Below are 22,019 nucleotides of genomic sequence, written 5' to 3' on the forward strand. Positions count from 1 at the left end.
CTGGAGAAGGTCTTCTGTGGATCCTTTTTGATTCCAAATGAAACACAAATTGCAGGACACTCAGAGACAGAGACTGGTCAGGGGATTTCGTTCTCTATTGAATTCCTGTCTAAAGTTGGGATTCTTCAACTTTCTGAAAAGTCTTTGCCTCCGACCTGAAGTAGCCTCAAGAGAATGCACATGGACAAGTAAATGGAGATGGATCTCTAGCAGTGCTACCAAGCTTCTGGAATTTTGACAGAGGCATCATGGGGAGAGAGACAGACAGACAGATAGACAGTGGTGGGGGAGTGAATTTCTCCTTTATTATTTCCCTTATGGCAGAAATTATGGACCTTTGGTGACAACCACTCAAGACCTTCTTTTTCCTTATTTGGATGACTATTGTTTTATAACGTCCGGAAAAGCAAAGACACATGGTTTCTAAAGAAAGAGTCCTTGAAAAGGAGACTTAAAGACGTTATAAATTCTTTTTTTCCCCCTCATTGTCGATATACAGCTTATCTCTTAGAAGGGCACAAAGACATTGGCTTATGGACATTGACTAAGGACTTCCAGTTAAGCACAGAGGACTGAACACATACATTTATTTTTGCATCCTCTTAAGCTCCCCAAATTGATAAAAATGTGTGCTTATTTAAAAAAAAAACACAGAATAGGGTAACACAGGAGAGAAGTCAGCAATCTTTTGGGAACAGAATGCAGATGAAATAGTAGACGCTAAATTAGCCAACCTGGAAAAGCTGAAGCTAAAGCCTGCAGTCAACAAAGCCAATGAAAGAAAAGGAAAATTATGTCCTCGCATCTACAAAGGCTTAGATACTGGAGATACGGGGTTTTAAAAAGGAGGCATGGCAAGAAGCAAAAAAAATGGGATTCGTAAAACTTTTGTGTAATGAGCATTTAGAACCCCAGATCACCTCTCTCAGCTCTCCTAGCCTGGAAACTGCTCCTTGTCCATCCTGGTATAAAATGGGGGATTCCCACTGGAGACGTTTGTGTAGCTGGGGATCACAGTGAGATGTTGAATGCCTGCAGCTGGAATGGTGAGATCCCCTTTCCCTATTCTCCTGAAAAGCTTTCAGAATACTGACAGCCAGGCTTATACCCCCAGACAGGAAGGACCCCCAAATGCTGACAGCCGGCTGCTCCACAGCCAAACGGCTTGTCCCTCGCCCCCCACCATCTGATGGAGACTTTAAAGCCATGTGGATGCATTACTTTACTAAAATTAAGAAAACATTAAGTAAAAAAGAATAACTCACAGCCTGTTAAACCATCTGCTTCTAACAAGAAGAAGAAAAAAAATGGTTATCTGGAGGCAGGGGTGAGGACTTGTATGCCCACATAGGGTATTTTTCCAAGGGCATCCTATAACAGGTGGGAATCCCTGGGTCACAAATATGTATATAAAGAAAGCCAATACAGAGACTGACTACTGTACCTCTGAGTATGGTCTGATTAGGGTTAGATGGAGGGAAATGGGGTTAATTGCAGAGATACCTTACTTGAGATTTTTCAAAACAAGTGTCATAAGAGACAAGATCTGCGGCTGTTAGAATATTTCTCACTGCTTCTTTGTTACTGTATCCATTCTTGCCCCAAGCTGCAATGACACTTCTAAAAGCCACATACACCTGGTGTATGTTCGTTCATTCATTCATTCATTCATTCATTTATTCAAGCAGTATTTTCTAGCCTCTTATATTGCATTGGGCACTATTCTAGGTGGTAAGAATACAAAACAAAGGCCCTGATCATGGGATGTAGCTTACATTTAAGTAGGAGAAATTAATGTAAACAAATAAAAACTAGATTCTTTATTCTCTTCGTCTTACAAGTGTCGATGTCACCCTTTTCCAGGGCCAAAAGCAGAGAAGTGAGAGATTTACATTTTAACTGGTTTTGTTTTTTAGATTGAGAAATTGGACTGGAAATCAAAGTGGGAAATATAAACTGGAACTTTCTACAGAAGAATTAGTCCTTGAGGTGATAGTGGAAAGCTAAGTGTTAGAGCAGACTGGGAAATTGGAAGATCAAGATAAGCAAATGGGCCAATGAGGTATAGTGTGTGTTAAGCTCTAAACAAACCATCCTGGGGAAAAAGTACATAATTATAATGAATACAGGCACAGCTGTTCTCTGAAGTCTTGTTCAGTTTCTGGGAGATTTCGTCATCTTCATCTTTCATCCATCCTGCTGAGTGTTTTACACACACACACACACACACACACCCTCCCCCGCGTACGAACACACAACACACATATATGTACTATATACATATGTGTGTAGGATATATATATTTTCCCCCAATAGCTCTTTTTTTGTTCTGTTCTTTCCTTATTTTCTTACTCCCTCTCCTTCCCTCCTACGTCTTTTCCTCCTCCGTCTTCTTTTAATAATGCCCTGTTCTTATTTCATGTATATGATAGCTTGTCTAGTCTTTTGAGTAAAGCAGGGATAGTTTATTTGAAGTTTTCTTCTTGCAAAGACTCTGCTTCCTCCAGTTTGCTTTAATTTCTTGCAGACCCTGTTTTACAGGTTTGAGGCTTTTTTTCTGATGTTGCTGATCCTTCAAGAGTGAGGCAGTAAACAGCTGACAGGAAGCTCATGAGTGCGTGTGTGGGGCTTCTGGACTGTGGGCTCCATTATACTTTGATCCCAGCAGGCCCTTTCATCGAGGGAATTCCTGATGGAGAGTCCCTTTTCTCCATCTATTTTCTTCACCCTTAATTATCCATCCCTTCTGCTCTCCTAGCTAGAGAGTAAACCTATCTTATCTCCTCTAGAGGATAAGCTCCCTTTATCTGTTGGGGCAGAGATGATGCACTGACTTGCTGTATAGAGTAGGGAAGGGGTAGGAATGTGACTGAGTTTAAAAATTCCCCAACTACTTCTTTCATAGTCTTTCTAACAATCCTTGTTTTTAACTTCACTTCCATGTGCATTCCCAGAGGACCCAATGTTGCCAATTCCAGAGCCTTTGTGGATTCTGAGAAGCATACTGGGTTTCCTCTTGGCTTCTTCCGCTGCTGGCTTAGGACTGAACTTTCTTTAAATTCTTTACCACTCATCCAGCTTTCAAAATTGGGCTGCAGTTGTCGCTTTTTCCTTTGTCCTTGTGGTTTTGTGGCCTTTAAGAAGTTCTTTTCTGATGTCTTAGTGTAGTTTTGGAAGGCAGTTAAATACATGGAAATTTACTTGAAGGTCTCCCTCATTTCCTTAAGTGCTTTACAAAATTACCACAATGATTCAAAACCACATGAATTTAAGATTCAAACAATGCATCATTATGTCCGAGAAATGTGGCCGTCTTCCCTCCCTGCCCAACCTTTGGATTCCACATTCACTTCTCCTGAGCTGAAGAGTATTAACATCATGATTATTTTTCCAGTTCTTGTCCTGTTCATTTATATACTTACTTATACATTTCAAAAAATAATTGAGATTGTATCAAACACATGATTTCATGAGTTGCTTTGTTTGTTTGTCTTTTTTAAAAATTTGAATTGGGTGATCTTTTCATATAAGTACATATAGTTCCCATTCTTTGAACACCTGCATAATATCTAGAACAGTGGTGCCATATTTTATTTAACCTTGTCCCTGTTTAGGAATATTTGACTTTTTTCAGTTTTTCTGTACTATAGCAGTGCTATGGTAAAGGTATCTGAACAAACGTTTGCACATGTACAAGTATTTCTTTAAGAAAATGTTTAGTGGCTCTTAACCTAGATTTGTGTTTTCCAAACTGAACTCAATTGCATTTCCTTTCCTTGATTTTTGCCATATATGCATAACACATGTACTAGTATAGACTTAAGTTTCCCCTTAAATTAACTAATTTTTATGTTATTTTAAATGGAAGCTTCATAGTATTTATTTCTGCTTATTTATAGAAGTAGGAAAAGAGTGTCACTTGCCATAAATAGATGATAACTATAAAAGTAAAAGTGGGGTGGGAGGCTATAGCTCAGTGGTAGAGCACTTGCTTAGCATGCATGAGGTCCTGGGTTCAATCCCCAGTACCTCCATTAAAAATAAGTAAATAAGTAGATAATTGTAACTACTCCCCCCCCCCAAAAAAAACTAAATGCGAATTTGATGAAAACTATTCTATTGGATCTGAAGTGGATGTGATTGCCTGCTCTCTTTGTTAAAAGGGATACTAACAAAGTGTTACAAAGGTGTTAAAGTCATATTAGTATCAAACCAAAAACTTTCTCCCCCAAGTTTCCTAAAAATAAAAATTAAAGTAGAATAAATATATTTTTCACTGCGTAATTCAGTATTACCTAATTCTGTGTTCATGTGCTATCTAAAATCATTTCACATACCATCAGTGAATAGCCTCTCTTTCTTGTCCAATACGTAAACTACTAACAGTATTATCTTCCTTCAGTGCTTCACCATGTCACCTCTCTGCTCAGAGGTTCTCTAGGTCTCACTGCCTAGCGAATAAAGTAAATATCCTAAGACTTAAGGCCCATCACCTGGTCTCGGTCAGCCTCAGTGTGGGCAGTTTCTGTGTCTTTACTGCTTTTTGAGTTTCTGTAGGATTGCTGTGTACATGCATTTGCTTTACATGACATTCCAGTTTTACATCTTCCCTTGCATTCTGGTTATTGTTTTCTCTAATAAACCAGTATTTCTTCTGGGCAAGATCTGTGTCTTTCATCTTACACTCTCTTATGCCTTCACCATGCCTACCACAGTGCCTTGTCCATGGTAGATGCTCCATCAAAGTAAGGTAATTTTTTACTTTAGAGGGTTTACTTGTTAGCGCAAATGAAGTGTTCATTACATAAAAGCTTAGTACAGATGATTCAATGATCAAGCCTTCAAATTCTCACGATAACACAGTTATGAGACTCCTCTTTCTAATACTGCAACATTCAAAAACAGAATAGAAGGAGGACTTTCTCATGGCTACACTTTTCTACTGAGTTCTTACGTTCATCATATTTGTTTCCTTAATTTGAAAGCCTAAGCTCTCATAACTTTTTATGAACTAGCTGATTTCCATGTTTCTGAGTTGCTTCTGGAACACATTTTATCTTAATGAGAATAACCCATCAAGCAAGAAAGCCAGAAGTCTCCTCATTATCATTCTCTGAATAGAGGAGTTTATCTTTTGGCTGCCAAACCTGAATTCCACACTGTCCGATTTTAGAAAACGGATTGTTTTTAATGGGTAAGTTTGAGTGACAAAGGCAGAGAGCAAGCCAGTGGCCTGTCCTCTCGGTTGATAGGATTAGATCTGAATGAATAAAGACATGTGATGGCCTGCAGACTGTGGGGGGACGTCTGCGGTGCACGTCTGCACTTCTGAGCAGCATTAACATTCTCTGCCCGCTGTACTAACTCTTCAAAATGCCATTTGCATTGACGATGGTATAACTGACATTGCTCCCCGAGGAGCTCCGAGGATTGCGGGGAGGTGGAATCAAAGAAAATCCGTCTCTTCTGAAGGTTCTCCTCCAGCTACAAAACTCAGAGAGAAAAGGACTCTTGTTACCAGGTGATGTCATGTTAATAAAAAGCAAACAGGCACAAAAATCTATCCATCATCACAGTTTTCCCAGGAGCCTTTTTATCTCACTGTACGTGATCTTTCTAATTGTCACTCATCAGTATTTATTTGGAAGTGTGATGTTATCATCATTATGATTATTTTTGCACTAAATATGTGTTAAGATTCTTTATGATCCATTTGCTCCCACTGATCCCTCTTTAGAAAGTTCAACCGGTGTAGTTCCAGCCGTGGTGTGATGCCTAGTCAGACAGCTGTGAACGTGAATGAGAGAGGAGGCTTGAGCAGGGGACTCATCTTCAGTCTCTGCCATCCCTGAACAGGGTTGAAGTCACTGTGAATGAACATGATCGTTTAGGGGTCAAAGAACAACTGCAGTGTGTTGAAATCATAATGTAGAAAGACGCGAACACAGATATGAGTAAGGGCTTAAATGAAACTGTCAGATTTTCAACAAGGTCAGTTGTGATGAATTTATTCCCTAGATTTGTGCTGCATCAGTGTGTATCAGCAAAATTTTGATAAGTGTTTTGTGAACAATGGGTTAAGTAGAGGAAATGAGTGACTTCTAACTAGCATTTTATAGCAGTTATATTAGGCATACATGTTTTCTTATAGCATTTTATAGAGGTTAAATCAGACAAAAGACAAAGATAACCAAAATCGAACACCATCTATGGCCCTAATATTGACTTCTCATGCAGTAAGGGATCAAGACACAGTTTTTGGTTTTGTTTTGGTTTGGAAAAAATGCCAGTAAAGATCTGTTTTTCTCCCTTTAATATTTATTCCAAATGGAAAATATAATGATATTTAGTGTCAGAAAGCATCACCCAAAGGCGTTGGATTATTCCGAAAGGCCTTTTGGGTCATCCAGGAAAGATCAAAATATATATGGGTGCTCTTTTGAGATTGTTCACTGAACTGTATTATAACCTTCGAATTGTTAACTTGTATTTTCATATGTGTCTTAATGCATGTTTGGTTGCAAGAAAAAGAGAGCCATTCAAATTTGCTTCAGGAGTTACTGTAAATAATAGAGAGGAATCGCAGAGAAATCCGTTTTAGGCAGGACCTGCTAGACCTCCAGGTGGGTAGAAGAGACAGAAACTCAGCTCAAGCTGGCTAAAGCAAAAGGGGGATTGTTTCACAAACCTAAAAAGCAGGGCTGAATCAGTGTGTTTGTGTCCAGGGGCACAGACAAGGTCAGGAGTTTGTCTCTGCCCCTAAGCTGAGCTTTCCTCTCTGTTGGCTTCATTCTTAAGTAGGTTCCTTCCTCCTGGTGATAAAGTTGCAGCTTCACCTTACATCTTCAGATCTTGACAACCCTAGGGAGGAGATACTCCCTCTCCTAAGGATTCTTGCAGAAATTCTGGGTCTGGCCCTCCTTGTTTCAGATTGGGTCATGAGCTGGTGCCTAAACCCATGTTACAACCCTAGTAGTTGGAAGCCCCTCTCTTGTCTATTGATCACTGGAGTAGGGGTGGGAAAAGTAGAGTCAACCCCACTGGAGCAAGTTGAGAGGAGGGGGAAGAGTGGTTCCCTGAAGGAACAGTGAGATCTAACTGAAGAAATGCAGTCTGTGCTGTTGGTGCTCCCCCTGGATCCATTTACCAAGTCAGGTATCCATCCCTGAGCTGCTATGAGTGTTGGCTGCTAACAGCTCAGAGCTTCTTCCTTCTCCAGATAATTGCCTTCAGTGAGGGCAGCAGTCCACCCAGAAAGTAAACCACCCCTTTCTCCAGCAGCTTGCATCGAGTGACTGTCTGATTCAAGGGCGCAAAGGGCTGCCCTTTTTCTCAAGGAGGGAATAAGTTAATAATGTGCGTCATGCTTCAAAGTTCCAGAAGAGAGCACAGCCTTGAGTGGCTTCCCCCCTATCTGATCCTGCTTCCCTCACTCCCTTTTTCCTGAGAGGATAGCCTCAATAAATAACTCTTTCTCAGGCTCTCCTTCTGGGGAACCTAAACTAAGATTTAGGAATGGATGTTGGACAGGGAAAATAATTAATGTCCATTCTTCTAGAACTGAGATCTTTTTCTCCATCTCTCGAGGGTTCCTTCAATCCTTTCTTTTCCCTGAATGCCTGTGTCACTCTTTTTTCAGAAGACAGCTTCTTTAACTTGTGCAGCCTGTGGTTCTCAGCTGTCTTGCTGATTCCTGTCTTTTTATGACCTCTAACTATTGATATACTGGAATGCTATGTTTTCAGTCCTCTTGTTTTTGATCTATCCTCATTTCCTAAAGAATCCACCCAGTTACATGGTTTTAAGTAGCTATCACTGATAATTTCTAAATCTGCATCTCCAAAACCATCTCTCCCAGAGTCTCAGACTCACATGTCCAACTGTCTCCTTGACATTTCCACTTAAATATCTAATAAATATCTCACACTTACTAGAAATCTTGATTCCACTCTCCAGACCCGTCTCTCTCTGAGTCTTTCTCATGATTAGAGGAAAAGATTCTGGTTGATCAAATATTCTGACTGTTACAGTGATCTTATTACAGCAAATATAGTGGCCAATCTGTCTGCTCATCTTCTGTGATATTCAGACTGCCATTTACAAAGCCGTATTGGTACCACGTGGACAGACATGGCTTCCTGGTTCTCATGCAGATACAGCTTTCCAACCCCAGATGAAGGTGGAAAATTGAAGTAGATCCGCCTTGATTTTTTAACTTCGTGAGATGGGAAGTAGAAATGGGCAAGAAGAATGAAGGCTACGAGACATGAAGAAGCAGAGCTCTCCATCTGGTGCAGCAGCCCTGGCACTGTGGGCATCTTGAGCTGGGTAAATCTTTACATGTAGGGTGCTTAGCAGCATCCCTGGCCTCTACCCACCAGTTGCAACTGGTACCTCCCCCCAGCCTCCATCCAAAGTCATGGAAATACAGAACATCTCCAGCCACTGCCAAATCTCTCCTGGCAGTCACAGTCACCCCTAGTTAAGAACTTCAGTATGAGAAAGTAAATTATGCATGTCAGACTGTCCCCAAACTCCCCAACCATTTATAGCCTTTCTTCCTGTGGAGAGAATCCAATAAGGGGTGAAGAGAAGTGTGGAAGCTTTTTTTGTCCAGCTCTTCCTAGAGAAAGTTGAAATTTTGACCAAAGTTTCTATTTTAAGGGACAAGGTGAGACGACTGGAGGAAAATAAAAGATGTTTCTAGAAGACTTTAATGTACACTATCTTTTCACATTATGTTGAGCTGTAGCTTATCCATTTCCATTCAAATATGTGTTCAGTTAGGCTCATCTTTCCAAATTGATTTGTTCAATTTAGATCTAAAACCCTATGCTGTTCTTTCATAGCATTGGATAAATATGGCTCCTTGTCAGTTTATAAGACAATTTGTAGTGTTTCAAGAAGCGGAGGAATTTTTTCTCACTTGATTCTTACTTTAATTGTAGAAGACATCTCGCTTAAGAGATGCATGGTAAATTTGGAGTTTAGGAGTAGTAACTATTTCTACTCAGTATTTCATTTTTGTTTCATTTGATTTGCATTTTAGCCTGGTAGGTGTTTACTTTTGTTCTGATGGAAAACCAAACCAAATGAAACCTAATACACCTCCATGCCCAATGTTCACAATACTGTCAACTCTATTCTTTAATATATACAGTCTTTATTCCATGGATTAGTAAATTCTTTAATGTTAATTTCATTGTTTTATTTCAGTCAATTATATTTTCACCTCAATATGCTGCTTTTTAGTCTCGGTCTACTTGCATGGGTAGGGTGTTTACAAATGAAGACTATCCAAGATAATTTAAGAAGCCTTGAGACTCGATGGGGGAAATAGGTATTTTTATTTTCATACTGATACTGCTGTCTCTCAACTCTGCAGTGAAAACCAGAGAAAAAAGAAACAACAAAAGGACAAATTCATTTACCTTTAAATACTCAAAAGGTGCAGGTGGTGTCTGTGCAATGGTTTGCAAATGAAACGATTTTTCTTCCTACTTTTTTTTTTTAGACCACCCTGAACAAAGGGAAAAAAGTAATTTAGATAGAAAATTCAGAGTCAATGAAAACTGGTATGTGTGGGAGCTTGTAAAATTAATTTTAGTTGTTAGGCCTTCTAATATCAGGGTGTGTCCTTTGCCCTGTGCCCTCTTAAATAGTCCTTTTACGTTGCTCAGGGCAGATGTATTTTGAAAGCGGCACCTCTATTAACCTTAACTGTATACCGCTCAGGAAGAAAAGAAATTGCTAGTTATATTTTGAATGCTGCCCATGCTCAACAGTTGCTGCAGTACATTAGTTTGAAATCTAAATGGAGTCCTGACTATTCCTTTCAGGTAGGAGAGAAACAGGTGGTGAAGAAAAACAAAGATTCTTCTCCCCCTGAATTTCTATTATGATACTGTGATGGTCTATAAGAGGATCTAGTGAAAACAATAATCAAAAAACAAGACATTTTAAAAGGAGGAGGGAAATATCTATGGATGTCACAGTGCCGGACGCCAGCAGAGCAGCTCTAAATGCACCACATGCTTTAACTCATATTTTCTCTGAATAACTCTTAATATTATCATCCCATTTTTCCAGTTGAGAAAAGTAAGGCACAGAGAAGTTAGTTAGAAACTTGGCTGAATTCTCACCACTAGTAAATGGTGGAACTGAGCTTTGGTCCCTGTAGTTTGCCTCCCTGGATCTTGCTCTTAACTTCTCTGCTCTCCTGCCTCCCCACTGTCCCCCACCCCATCTTGTTAGACCTCTTCCATCTCATCCCATTTATATGGGTACAGGGTGTAGATTTCAATGAATAAGTGAGATGATTATACATTTCCAGTTGTGTGATACCACGTGTAGGCAAATGGGAATGGACATTTGTGTGGTGGCCTTTATTGATTTTGTCTGCCAAGCATCTCCTCTCTGTTATGTTGGTATCAGCAACCTGGTTTTGCTTAGGGAAACTATCCTTCCCTCATCATATTTGTTCGAGTGCCCTGCCTGCCCTCTGGTAAAGGGTAGACGAGGGGTGCAAGGGTCAGATCCTCCAGCCCTGGGCTTTGAATCTTCAGGGGAATGAGAAAGACTGGAAATAGTTGCAGTTCTTCCATCCTGATGAGGGTGTCTGGAGGAGACTGGCCAGAGTTCTTGCAATGTATTGTGGCTCTGGTGAGGCTCGCTTAGAGGTCTGTTGTGTTTGCTTTTCTTCAGTTCAGTGAGCTATTCCAGGTCTCTCCAATCTGTTCCTTTCTGCCTTAAGATAACCAGATTCTATTTATTTTGCTTGCAACCAAAGAACCTTAATGGATCCACTGACAACTGTCTCTCTTTCATGAGCCTGATGTGGTGGTGTTGTGGAGGGGCCTCCATCAGTTCAGACAGGAACCCCATAACGGGGGTTCATGGCTTGAAGGAAAGGTGTTATGGGAGTTTTGGGCCTGTTGCTTTCCTGCTGCCTGAGTTGATAAGGACTTTGCTCTTCCCTGCAAACAGCCATTCACCATTTTGTGTCGGAAAAGTTAAATTTCCTCTTAGTGGAAAGGAATTTTTGGTAGAAATGAATTCTGGCTTCATTCAGAAGCTCCTGTTGTCTCATAGAAAGGATCATAGGCAAAAGAACTGAATTCTGCTAATAGCTTACTGTTATAAAAATTCTATTAAGTTAAATTCTTCTTAGGGCATTTTATCTTTTAAATGAGGGGAAAACAGTCTTGGTTGACAGACGTGAGATAGTTTTAAAATGGTTAGCGCTATTATTACGTACGTCCTGGGGGAGAGCAGGTGGACCCATCACTTCCCTGCCCCCCCTCTCCCCTGAGAGCCTGTGGATAACCAGCACACTCTTTGCCTCACAGTGTCTTGAACTGACCAGGCTGCTTCAAGTATCTCATATGATTTCCCTTCCTTGGGATGCTTTTCTGTAATACGTCCATCTGGCAAACTTTTATTGATCCTCCACAGCTCCCTGCAGCATCTTCTCTGTGACGGACCCTTCCCTTACTCTTCTAAGCTTGGCTGATCACTTTATCTCCTCATGCGAACCTGTGTGATCTTATCTTATTGGACCCTGCACTACCCAGTATTTCAGTTATTTAACTACAGGTTCATTTCCATCATTTGACTGCGAATTTCCACAGGGCTGCCAGCCCCTTGCATTTTCGCATTTCTCGTATATTTTGTGATACCGAAAATGCTTAATAAATGTTGAGCACACCTTGACAAAATTCCCAAGAAAATTCGCCACTTAAAGGAACTCTGTTACTCATTCTCTGCAAGTTTAAAACTTCTCGGGAAATGCTAAAAACATCCCACGGTGGGTATATTCCATAAATAGTTTTTTTTTCACTATCAGTACCTTTTTTGGATTATGCTACCTAGTCTGTTCAGGCTGCTCTGACAAAAATACCATAGACTGGGTGGCTTATAAACAACAGAAAGGTATTTCTCATGGTTCTGGAGGCTGGAAGTCCCAGATGAGGGTGACAGCATGGTTGGCTTCTGCTGAGGACCCAATTCTGGGTTGCAGACTGCCGCCTTCTCCATGTGTCCTCACGTGGCAGAGAGCAGAGAAGTGAGCTCTCTTGTGTCTCTTTTAAGGACACTAATCCCATTTGTGAGAGTTTCTTTCATGATCTCATCTAACCCTAATCACCTCCCAAAGCCTCTGCCTCCTAATAACACCACATTAGGGGGTAGGGTTTCTACATGAGTCTTGGGGGGAACGCACATTCAGTCCATAACACTAAGTTTGTTTTTTTTTTAAGTTGCTGCTCAATTATAAGAAACTGCCACCTACACAGCTTGTATCTCGAGGACTTGATGACTGTCATTCTTCTTGTAGGCCTTTCTGTGTCTCCTACCAATAAATCCATAGAAATGTCATTAGACATGTGTTCGAAATAGACAATGCCATACAAACTTAGAGCAGCAAGGGAGAAAAAGAAATTCTCAGCACATTTTGTACAAAGCATCCAAAAAATGGACTGGGAGGCTGCTGGGGGCTATGTGTCTATTAAAAGGTGTGATTGACAATGGAAACTATATTATTAAAGATGTTGGAAATTTCTAACTTCCTATCAAACTAATTATACTTCATTTTGGGGGAGGACAATCATCTCCTACAGTTTTCCTTATGGTCTAACGTGTCTTGATTTTAGGAGACACAGACACATCTCAAGCAGCAGAACTGAAAGCAGTAATGAGAGAGTGGTCTTTGGAAAAGCTTTGCATTTAAATAGAAACAGACTCACAGACACAGAAAACAAACTAGTGGTTACAGGGGGAGAAGAGGGAGGGAAGGGATAAATTGGGAGTTCGAGATTTGCAGATACTGACTACTGTATATAAAATAGGTAAACAGTAAGTTTCTTCTGTATAGCACAGGGGACTATATTCAACATCTCATAGTAACCTGTAAACAAAAAGAATATGAAAACCAAAATACGTATGTATATATATGACTGAAACATTATGCTATACACCAGAAATTGCCACAACATTATAAATTGACTATACTTCAATAAAAAAAAATTTAGAAAGTTAAAAAAAAAGAGAAAACTTTGCATTTGCATGTGGTTAGAGACCTCCTGGTGTGTATCCACTCTTGGGAGAGATTCTCCCTTTTATCCACTCATTCCCGCTACGTACACAAGTATTTTCCAAAGGGTGTTTTGGGGAACATTACTTTCTCTAAGTATTAATCGGTGTTTAAGGGAGGAGAAAAACGTTTTTTGAAGTTAAAGAAGTCTGGAAAGCACTGGATTAAACAGGTGGAACTAGCTTCTTCACTGTCCCACGTGTTAATTGTAGAGGAAGATGAGGCATTCAGCCCAGACCTACTCAACCCTGGAATCCTCACAGAGAATGGTGCACGTGGTTCGCAGGGATAAAACGGTTGCCTTCTTTCCATTCAAAGAACAAATTTAGGCTCACGGTTGTTGAATATTTTGTGGCATTGCTATGAGTTGTCTTTAGCCCCCGGAGAGTCTTGGGATTAATTTGTTGTTTTCTGTTCTTTCGTGATGAGTAGGTTTCATTGCGTTTCTTGCTTGATTCCCTTTTTTCTAGGTCCTTGGGATAGTCTCCCTTTATGTTTTCTGTTGTTGTTTTAATGGCTCATGCTTATGCCAACTGCATTTCCTTCTACAGAAAACAAAACAAAATACCACAAAGAAACAAAATCTAAACGCCAGTAGCTCTTCCTTAATGTCTGCCATAGGAAATTAGGCAAATTCAGTGAGGTAAGTTCCAGAGTGATACCTCAGACCGGGGGAGCTGTGAATCAAGTGCTGCTCTAAATTTGCTGACTGGACAGATCTCATTGTCTGAAAAATGAACACGAGGCTAATTGGCCTCATGAGCAAGTTCATTTTTCATGAATTCAATGCAATTAATTCAACCTGTATTTATTAAGCATTCTTCTATTGGTCACTGGAGCATAGTGAATAAAATAAATGTGACTGTTTTGTGAAGGCTTCTATTTGAAGGGATAGAAAGAAGAAAAGAGACAACCATATGGGTGACAGTGATGAGTGAAGTTTTAGGGAAATACACAGCAAGTTGTCTATTTATTTGAGAGCTAAGTTGTTAAAAAAAAAAAAAGCAAGTAGAAGGGGAAAGATACTCCAAGCATGAAAGAAAATGTATGAATACAGTTTTTATTAGGCCTTTAATTTGCATCCCACTGTGCTAGGCACTAGAGAGAACACCATTCCAGTTTATAAGGGAACATACATTTCGCAGTCAAGCTTGTAAACTGTTTAGAAATTTAGGGACATGTGTCTACAGCAGCACAGAAGAGGGAAAGCTTTTGTGGCTGAAATATTACAAGGCTGACTGACACATGGTGGCTGAGAATTATTAAGTTGTCAGTTGATACCTGCAAGTGTCCCTAAAATAAGCTGAGATATATTTACAAGGCAGGAATTCTCTGGGACGCAAGTGTTTTCCCAACATGCTGTGACATTCATCACCTACAGCTCCATTCTGTGCAAGAAACCTGTTTCCACTGTGCTGGCTCAGAGATTCAGTGCCCCCTTGTTCACTGGCTCAATGAGTAACTCAGGGACTTAGGAATAGTTTCTAGTTACGTTCCTCCTATGGTTCAGATTCAATCCTTTTGCGATTTATAGGTCTAACAGTGAGCCTCTTGCCCCACAGCATTCTACTTATGCAGCCTCACTGCCTCCTGGTCCTCGAATACGCCAAATCTCTCCCACTTCCTGACCTCCTCACACCCCGCTCTGTCCTTGTGGGGTGTTTCCTGCTGTCTTTGCTGGAGTAACTCATCTTACTCATAGTTTAGGTCTCAGCATTTCTTAGGATTTCCTCTGACCTGCAGCTTTCCTAGAACAGGTTAGGCCCTCAGTACTTTTTCTTCATGCACTCATGTATTACCATAGCAATTGACAGCATATATAATTATTAATTTGTTATATATTTATTTTTTTACTCCACTATAAGATTGATGAGGGCAGACACTGTGTCTGTATCTCTTTGTTGCTCCCTGCTGCGTCTCCAGTGCCTACCACAGAGGCTGATGTCCTAGTAGGCATCCAGTAAAAAAATTTTTGAATGAATGAGTTAATGAAGAGTAAGACAGATTTTTTTGTTGTTGTCATTTAGTTCCACAGAGGATCAGAAACGATAAAAGTAGAATGGAATGAAATGTCAGTTGTGGAATTCAGATGATAATAGTAATAACTATAACTTTCAGCATGTGTGATATGCCAGTGAATCATGTTTTACAAATGAAATGAACTTACTTACAAAACAGAAACAGAATCACAGATGTAGAAAACAAACTTATGGTTATCAAAGGGGAAAGGGAGGCGAGAGGGATAAATTAGGAGTTTAGGATTAGCAGATGCAAAATACTGTATACAAAACAGATGAACAACAAGGTCCTACTGTATGGCACAGGGAACTATATTCAATAGCTTGTTATAACCTATAATGAAAAAGAATACTAAAAAGAATGTATACATATATAACTGAATCACTATGCTGTACACCAGAAGCTAACACAACATGCAAATCAACTATACTTCAATAAAAAAAAGAAAATTCTAGAGGAAACACTATTTGATATATTCACATCTAAAAAAGTTATTGTAAATCTAGACAATAACTCCACAAGTGTGAAAGTGAAACTCAGAGAGGCGAAGCAACTTGCTAAGACTCACGCAGCAGTCTGTGGAGAAACAGGCATGGACCCAGGTCTGTCTGACTCTGAAACTTCCTTCTACTGTATCATGTAGCATTTCATTGATTGTGAGCCAAAGGGCTGGAAATGAGTTATAGAGATGTAGCCAGTGGCCAGGCGGGATCAGGCTGGCATAATAACTGTGAGTAACTAAGGATAATGTTCAGAAGCCAGAACAGTCTGCTGAGGCGAAGAGAAACATACTGTGCCCTGAATCTGCAAAGGATTAAATATGGAGTCTAGGGTGGTTGGGTGAATGAGGACCAGTGGATTAGGGATCCGAATAGAGACCTCTCTTCTGTTCAGAGAGATCTAGGCAGCATAGGAATCTCTGGCTTGTAATCTAGGCGGGGGACCCACATCGACAGAGATGTGTATCTTGAGCCTGTCTGACATGTATTGTGCCTTGCTGACCACCCTTCCCACCCCCAGCTCAGAGTCAGACCTAACTTCAGGAGAGAGGCTGTCAGTCTACATATCCTTGAATATTTGTTATCACTTGTGTGCTTGGAGGCTGTTTTTCATCTGGCCTCTCTTTTTGCTTTCTCTTTCCAGTGAGCTCCATTTGAAATTCCTGAATTCAGTTACTTCATTTTTCTTTTACTTTCCATTTGGTATATATGTATAGTGCCCATTTTTCTTTTCAATCTTAAATTGGCTAAATTTCTTTTCCTGTCAGAGAACTTGCAAGCCCAGTTTTAAATGTCCCATGTTGTTTTAATAAGACATATGAGTACCGTGCTTAGTCATGCCCCTATTTTATAGAAAGTCTTCTTAGAATACTTGCAAATATATATACATACACACATTTTAGAATTCTTAGAATTTAGAATACAAGATGTGAATGCTACATACATAATATACTAGCATCCTATGTAAAACCCAAAATGTATAAAAATATACTTATAAAAATATAAATTGTCTTTTATGTAGAACATTAGTTGTCCTTAATGGTCCCCATGGAGTTCTTCCAGATGAAGTTTTGATTTATTGTCTGTTTTCCTATATGCTTGTTATTTGAGATAAATAGCTTTCCAAGGAGATTACCATTTATCTGAAAATAAAAATTAGTGCTGTTTGTTTGTTTTTGTTGTTTTCTCATAAGCAAAATGGTTGCCCTTGGATCATGGCCCTCGTGTTTTTCTGCCATGGAACGTTCAGAACATTCCTGCCTGGTTTCCTGGACTTTCCTATCCTGTCTTGTTCCTAGCCTCACACTGATCTGGGTGCAGTGAGGGCTTCTAAATCACTGGTTACACTTCCCTGTTTTTCCTATGACTCTCAAACCGATAATCTGAAACGAACTCTTCCTGGACTCTTAATTCTTCCCCCCAAGCAGAGATATTCTAGAATGATGCTCTATGGTGAACAACAACCACAAAGTAAGAAAGGAAAACAACAATAACAACAAACACCATCTCAAATTAGAAATCATAAAATAAATTTAGAATTTAGAATATTTTGCATCTGCAGTGTTATTTCTGTGCAAGGACAGTTACATGTCTTAGTTAAAAAATTTTTTTTTCCAATTAAAAATGGAAATTGGATGGTGTTCTAATTTTTCTATGGCTCTTCAGCCCTCTTTTAGAGATGAAAAACAGCTGCAGAATATTATTTTTTCACAAGTTTGAAAATTACTTTATATTTTGGAAGGCCTGCAAATGACTATTTCAGGTTAATTCTCCTTCATCAGCTTTCTTCTCTGTAGAGAATGTTTATATTTAGGTGTTATGACCTTAATGCTGTTATCACCTCTGCTGCCATCATCACCATCATCATTGTTCATTTTGTACTTTTAACCAAAGCCAGCCATAGTGTGCCAAAGTTTATGATCCCCAAGTTTTATATTTAATTTCTCATCACAAGAAAAGACCTATTTTTAAAACTAAATCTGAATTTATAGGAAGCCCCCCAATAAATTTATGTCCCCACAGAGATCAACTTTCAAAAATTATTTTCCCTTATTTTTATTAGAAGCAGCAGAATAATAAATTTTGTGCTATAATCTCAGGTGGCTGATGGTGATGTACTAATAGTCTCTTTCTTTCTCCCCTGGTATTTCCAGAGCCCATAGCAGACGTCACTAAGCAATCACAAAACAATCTCCTCCCCACACCCTCAGACATTTAATCTAGCAGGAAACTTTCCTTTCATCCAGGAGAACCTGGACATGCTTTGAAAGTTTTTGCCTTGGAATTGCAGGCATTCACTACCAATTGATCCTGGTTGGTGCATGATCTGTTTGTAAGATTGTCTTACCTTCCACCAGCCTTCAGGCCGCAACACTCCCTCCTTCTTTATTGACATCTTTATCTCCCTCTGGCCCCTGTTGGTTTTAGAGATGGTGAAAACAAAAGAGATTGGATTTGTTTGTTTTTGTTTCAAAGAATGATACAAAAATAAGGCAGTGGAGGACCACAGTGATCATGTAATGCAGTGGAAAGAACAAAAGAATAATTCAGAGTCACAGAATATGGTCCAGGCTTTCACACTACACTTTGGGTTACTTTGGGTGAATGACTTAGTTTTGTTGGACTTAAGTTTTCTTATTTTAAAATGAGAATTAGAATAGCTTCTCCATAGACATGACAGAATTTTGTGAATATCAAACTGAAATGAAATAATGAATGCAAAGACCCATCTAAGAAAAACCCTAAATGCCATGTGTGGAATTACACTTTGGTTGGAGAAGCGTACCCATTAATCCAAGCCTGCCACATTCCATTTCCAAGGTGGTTTCTTTAACATTAATCTCCATTACCCTACCACCTGAGCATGAGAAATTGGGCTCGAGATGAACATCTGACCCTAAGTCACCAATTCAAAAGCTGGCCTGTCTTCTACCTAATAAATAGTCTGGTGGTGAGGCTGTGTCTGAGATCCCAAGGAGGGCTTCGGCTCAGGCTGAGTAATATTGGCCCAGTGGAAAAGTCTTGCCTCATCTGGCCACGGACAAGTCACTGGACCATTCAGATCCTTTGTTGTAGAGTTTGGATTCAAGGCTGGTGTAGATATGCAAGCAGGTGGTAGTGGGAACAGAGGCCAAAAGACAGATGGAGAAATAGTCTTGCTCTTTCTGAAAAGAGAGGTTCAAAGCATGAGAGATTCTCCTACTGGCCTTGAAGAAGCAAACTGCCGTGTTGTGGAGAGGACCACATCACAGAAATCTGAAGGTGGCATTTAGGAGGCCTAGAACTGCTCCCATCCAACAGTCAGCAAGGAATCATGGGGGATTCACTCAGGCCCATCAGTCTTCCTTGCATCATGAGGTTGCCTTGCCCATGGCTCCCCTATGTCATCAGAAAATCCTAAACATGGATAAAAGCTGGCTTGGAAAGAGACACTTTATGGCTTCCCCGGGTAACTAGCCTTGTTCTACACAAAGATGTATTTAAGAGCATTTGTAACTTCAAGTTACCGCGGAGCTGAAAGAGTTGAGCTGTCTCTCTGCAGTCTGTGTTTCTCTCTCTCCTCCCTGCATGAGAGTCATAATAAGCAGCCATCTAAATTTAAAATGTGTAGTCTGTGGTTTTTGTAGCATTCTCAAGCTTTAGAAGACTCTTGAGCTTCCCCAGTCCTCTAGCTCCTTGAGTTCTATGAGCACCTCCTGTATTCCTTCCTAGGCTCCGGCTGGTGCTAGATGTGTTCCTCCCACTTGTAACACTGAAAGAGTTCTGCCTCTTTTAAATTCACTTTATTATTTGTATTTTCTGGGAAGGGTATTAATACTTGTGTTTCAGGGAAAGAGAGACATAGTTCAGTTATTGCCCGAGGTCTCATGGTGTTAGATTTCAGGTTGTCTTACTTCACAACGTGTGTTCTTTCAGTCCCATTAGACTTCCTCTGGCCCGTGTGAAAACTGCTTCCCATTTCTTTCTCTCTTCCATCCTGTCTTCTTCCTTCCTCCTCCTTTTTTCCCTTTCCAAGATTTCTTGAGTGAGAGTGAATGGAAGATCCGTGGAAATCTCCCAGCTTGCATGACAAAGTGGTTATTCACTGTTAAGAATGAGGCCACTCAGGAAGTTCTCCATTTCTTCGCATTTATCAGCTACGGACCACATATCACTGAGTTTACAGTGACACATTCTGTGACTGTGTTACCGCACTGTGTTAGTAAAAAGGATCAGTCAGAAGAACAATGAGAAGGGAAATGGCTCCACATGTACCTTTACATCTACTTGGAGAGACAGTGTATAAACCTCAATAAAAATAAATGAATGTGTCCGTGCATGGTGAACATGCTTGATTACAAAATAATAAAACATTTCAGAATAATTGCAGAGATCATCTTAGATGTTGACTGGGTAGGTCTGGCCATACATGCAGAAGGAGTTAGATTTGACTGTGGCTAAAGTCATCTGTGAAATAGCCTTATGACTTTTCTGTATATTTCCTACCATCTTTCTCGTGTACATTTGTCTCCCAAAAGACCAGAGACATCATACATTTATGCAGCATTTATTGGGCCCTCAATGGGTACCAGGAACTATACTCGAGGCTGTGGATAGGAGGGTAAGTAAGACATGGGTTTCTAGGACAGGTGAGTTGCTTTATCAAAACTTCAGCACTTCCCTCTCATTTCTTTCCAGAAAACTTCATATCCCTGCTCTTCTGAGCACCACTAATATATTTTCCATTTGCCTGAATCTATGTCCTAGAAAAAGGTCCAAAAAGAAGGCAATAACCAAGGAAGGGGGTCTTCTAAGAGATAGCTCTTCCCCATCATCATCGGGCACTAGATATGCCAGAGCTTTAAGATCATTTTAGGGGAAGCAAGCAGGCTGTTGTGAGAGGAGTTAGAGATTTGTCTTAAAATTATGTTGGCATAGCAAGCACACACATTTTATTTGAATTCTTTATTTGAATTGGTTACAGGGAGAGAGAGAGAAGAAGATGGAGAATATTGGGAAAAAACAGATTTCCCCCAAGCCATTGTGGGTAGAACTGTGGCAATCTGCTGTTTCTACAGCTGAGTATCTTATAAGCAGAGAGGGCCCCCTTGCAAACTTAAGGAAAAGCAGTTTCTATAGCAACACTCAAACCATTTGAAGGAAGACGAGATAATCCTTTTTTATAACCAAGGAAGTAGAGATAGAAATTTATTAAAGGTATATTTCAAATATATTCAAATACATATTCAGGGTAAGTATAGTCCTTCCATGTCCTGTCATTCATCTGGCTTAAATCCCAGAATGTTAAATACTGATGTATCTCAATGGCTTATTTAGTTTTCTAAGACACATTTAACCCGCTGGGAGCATTAAAATCATGATTAAGGACATACTGGGGCTCCCGACTGCCTGGATTCATATCCTGGCTTGGACACTTCTTATGCTTTCAATTTTAGTTTATTGGCCTATCTGCTGTTCAGATTTTCATCTTTAAAATGGAATCGAGCGTAATATCTACTCATAGGGTTTCTGTAAGCCTTAAAGAAATGAATGTGTACGGGCACCTTAGAACGGTGCCTGGTAAATGACAACAGTTCAATAAATATTGACTATTATAATTAGTAGGTCTTCCAGAGACTAAAGAGCTTTCTCCTTTGTACTCCACAGATAAAATTGGGAATTCATAGTACATTTAAATAAATACAAGCAAATTCATCTTACCTTTTTTTTTTTTTGGCCATCTACTTTACACAAGGTATCATGCTTGACACTGTGGGTAATGAAAAATGAACACTATTATCACTTCTTCTCTTAAGTTGTTTATTATGCAGTGGAAGGAGGGGAAGGGGACATACAGACAACCATTGACAGCCCAGATTCCAGAGGCAGAAGGAATATTCTTAGCCTCTTTCCTCTTCGTTAGGTACTTTAGCCTGCTTTTGGTTCCTGGAACACACCAAGCTTATTCCTGCCCCAGGACCTTTGTGTTTGCTGTTCTTTTGCTGAATTGTTCTTTGTACTTTAGAAGGGTTGGTTCCTTGTGGTCATTCAGGTCTTAGCTCCTGGATCACCTGCTCCCTTCCTCGAGTTCCTTTACAAAAGTTGGTTCCTCCTGGTCATTTTTCTGTCAGAGCACCCTGTTTTTAAATTTTTAAAAAAATTTTTGTTTATTCCTAGCATTTTAAGTTTATAATTATGGTTTTAACTAATTTGTTTAATGGCTTGCCTCATTGATTAGACTGACGTTTCATGAGAGAAGGAACTCTTCCTGTTTTATTCACAGGTTTATCTCTAATGCCTGTCATAGTGTTTGATGTCTAGTAGGTACTTATAGAATGAGTGAAGAATGAATGAATGAGTATATTAAGTGGGAATGTAGAGGAGAAATTAATTGCTTGACTTGGCCCTCCACAGAGTTTTTAAGAGAAAGG

The sequence above is a fragment of the Camelus ferus genome, chromosome 22, assembly GCF_009834535.1.
Source record: "Camelus ferus isolate YT-003-E chromosome 22, BCGSAC_Cfer_1.0, whole genome shotgun sequence".
Taxonomy (NCBI): domain Eukaryota; kingdom Metazoa; phylum Chordata; class Mammalia; order Artiodactyla; family Camelidae; genus Camelus; species Camelus ferus.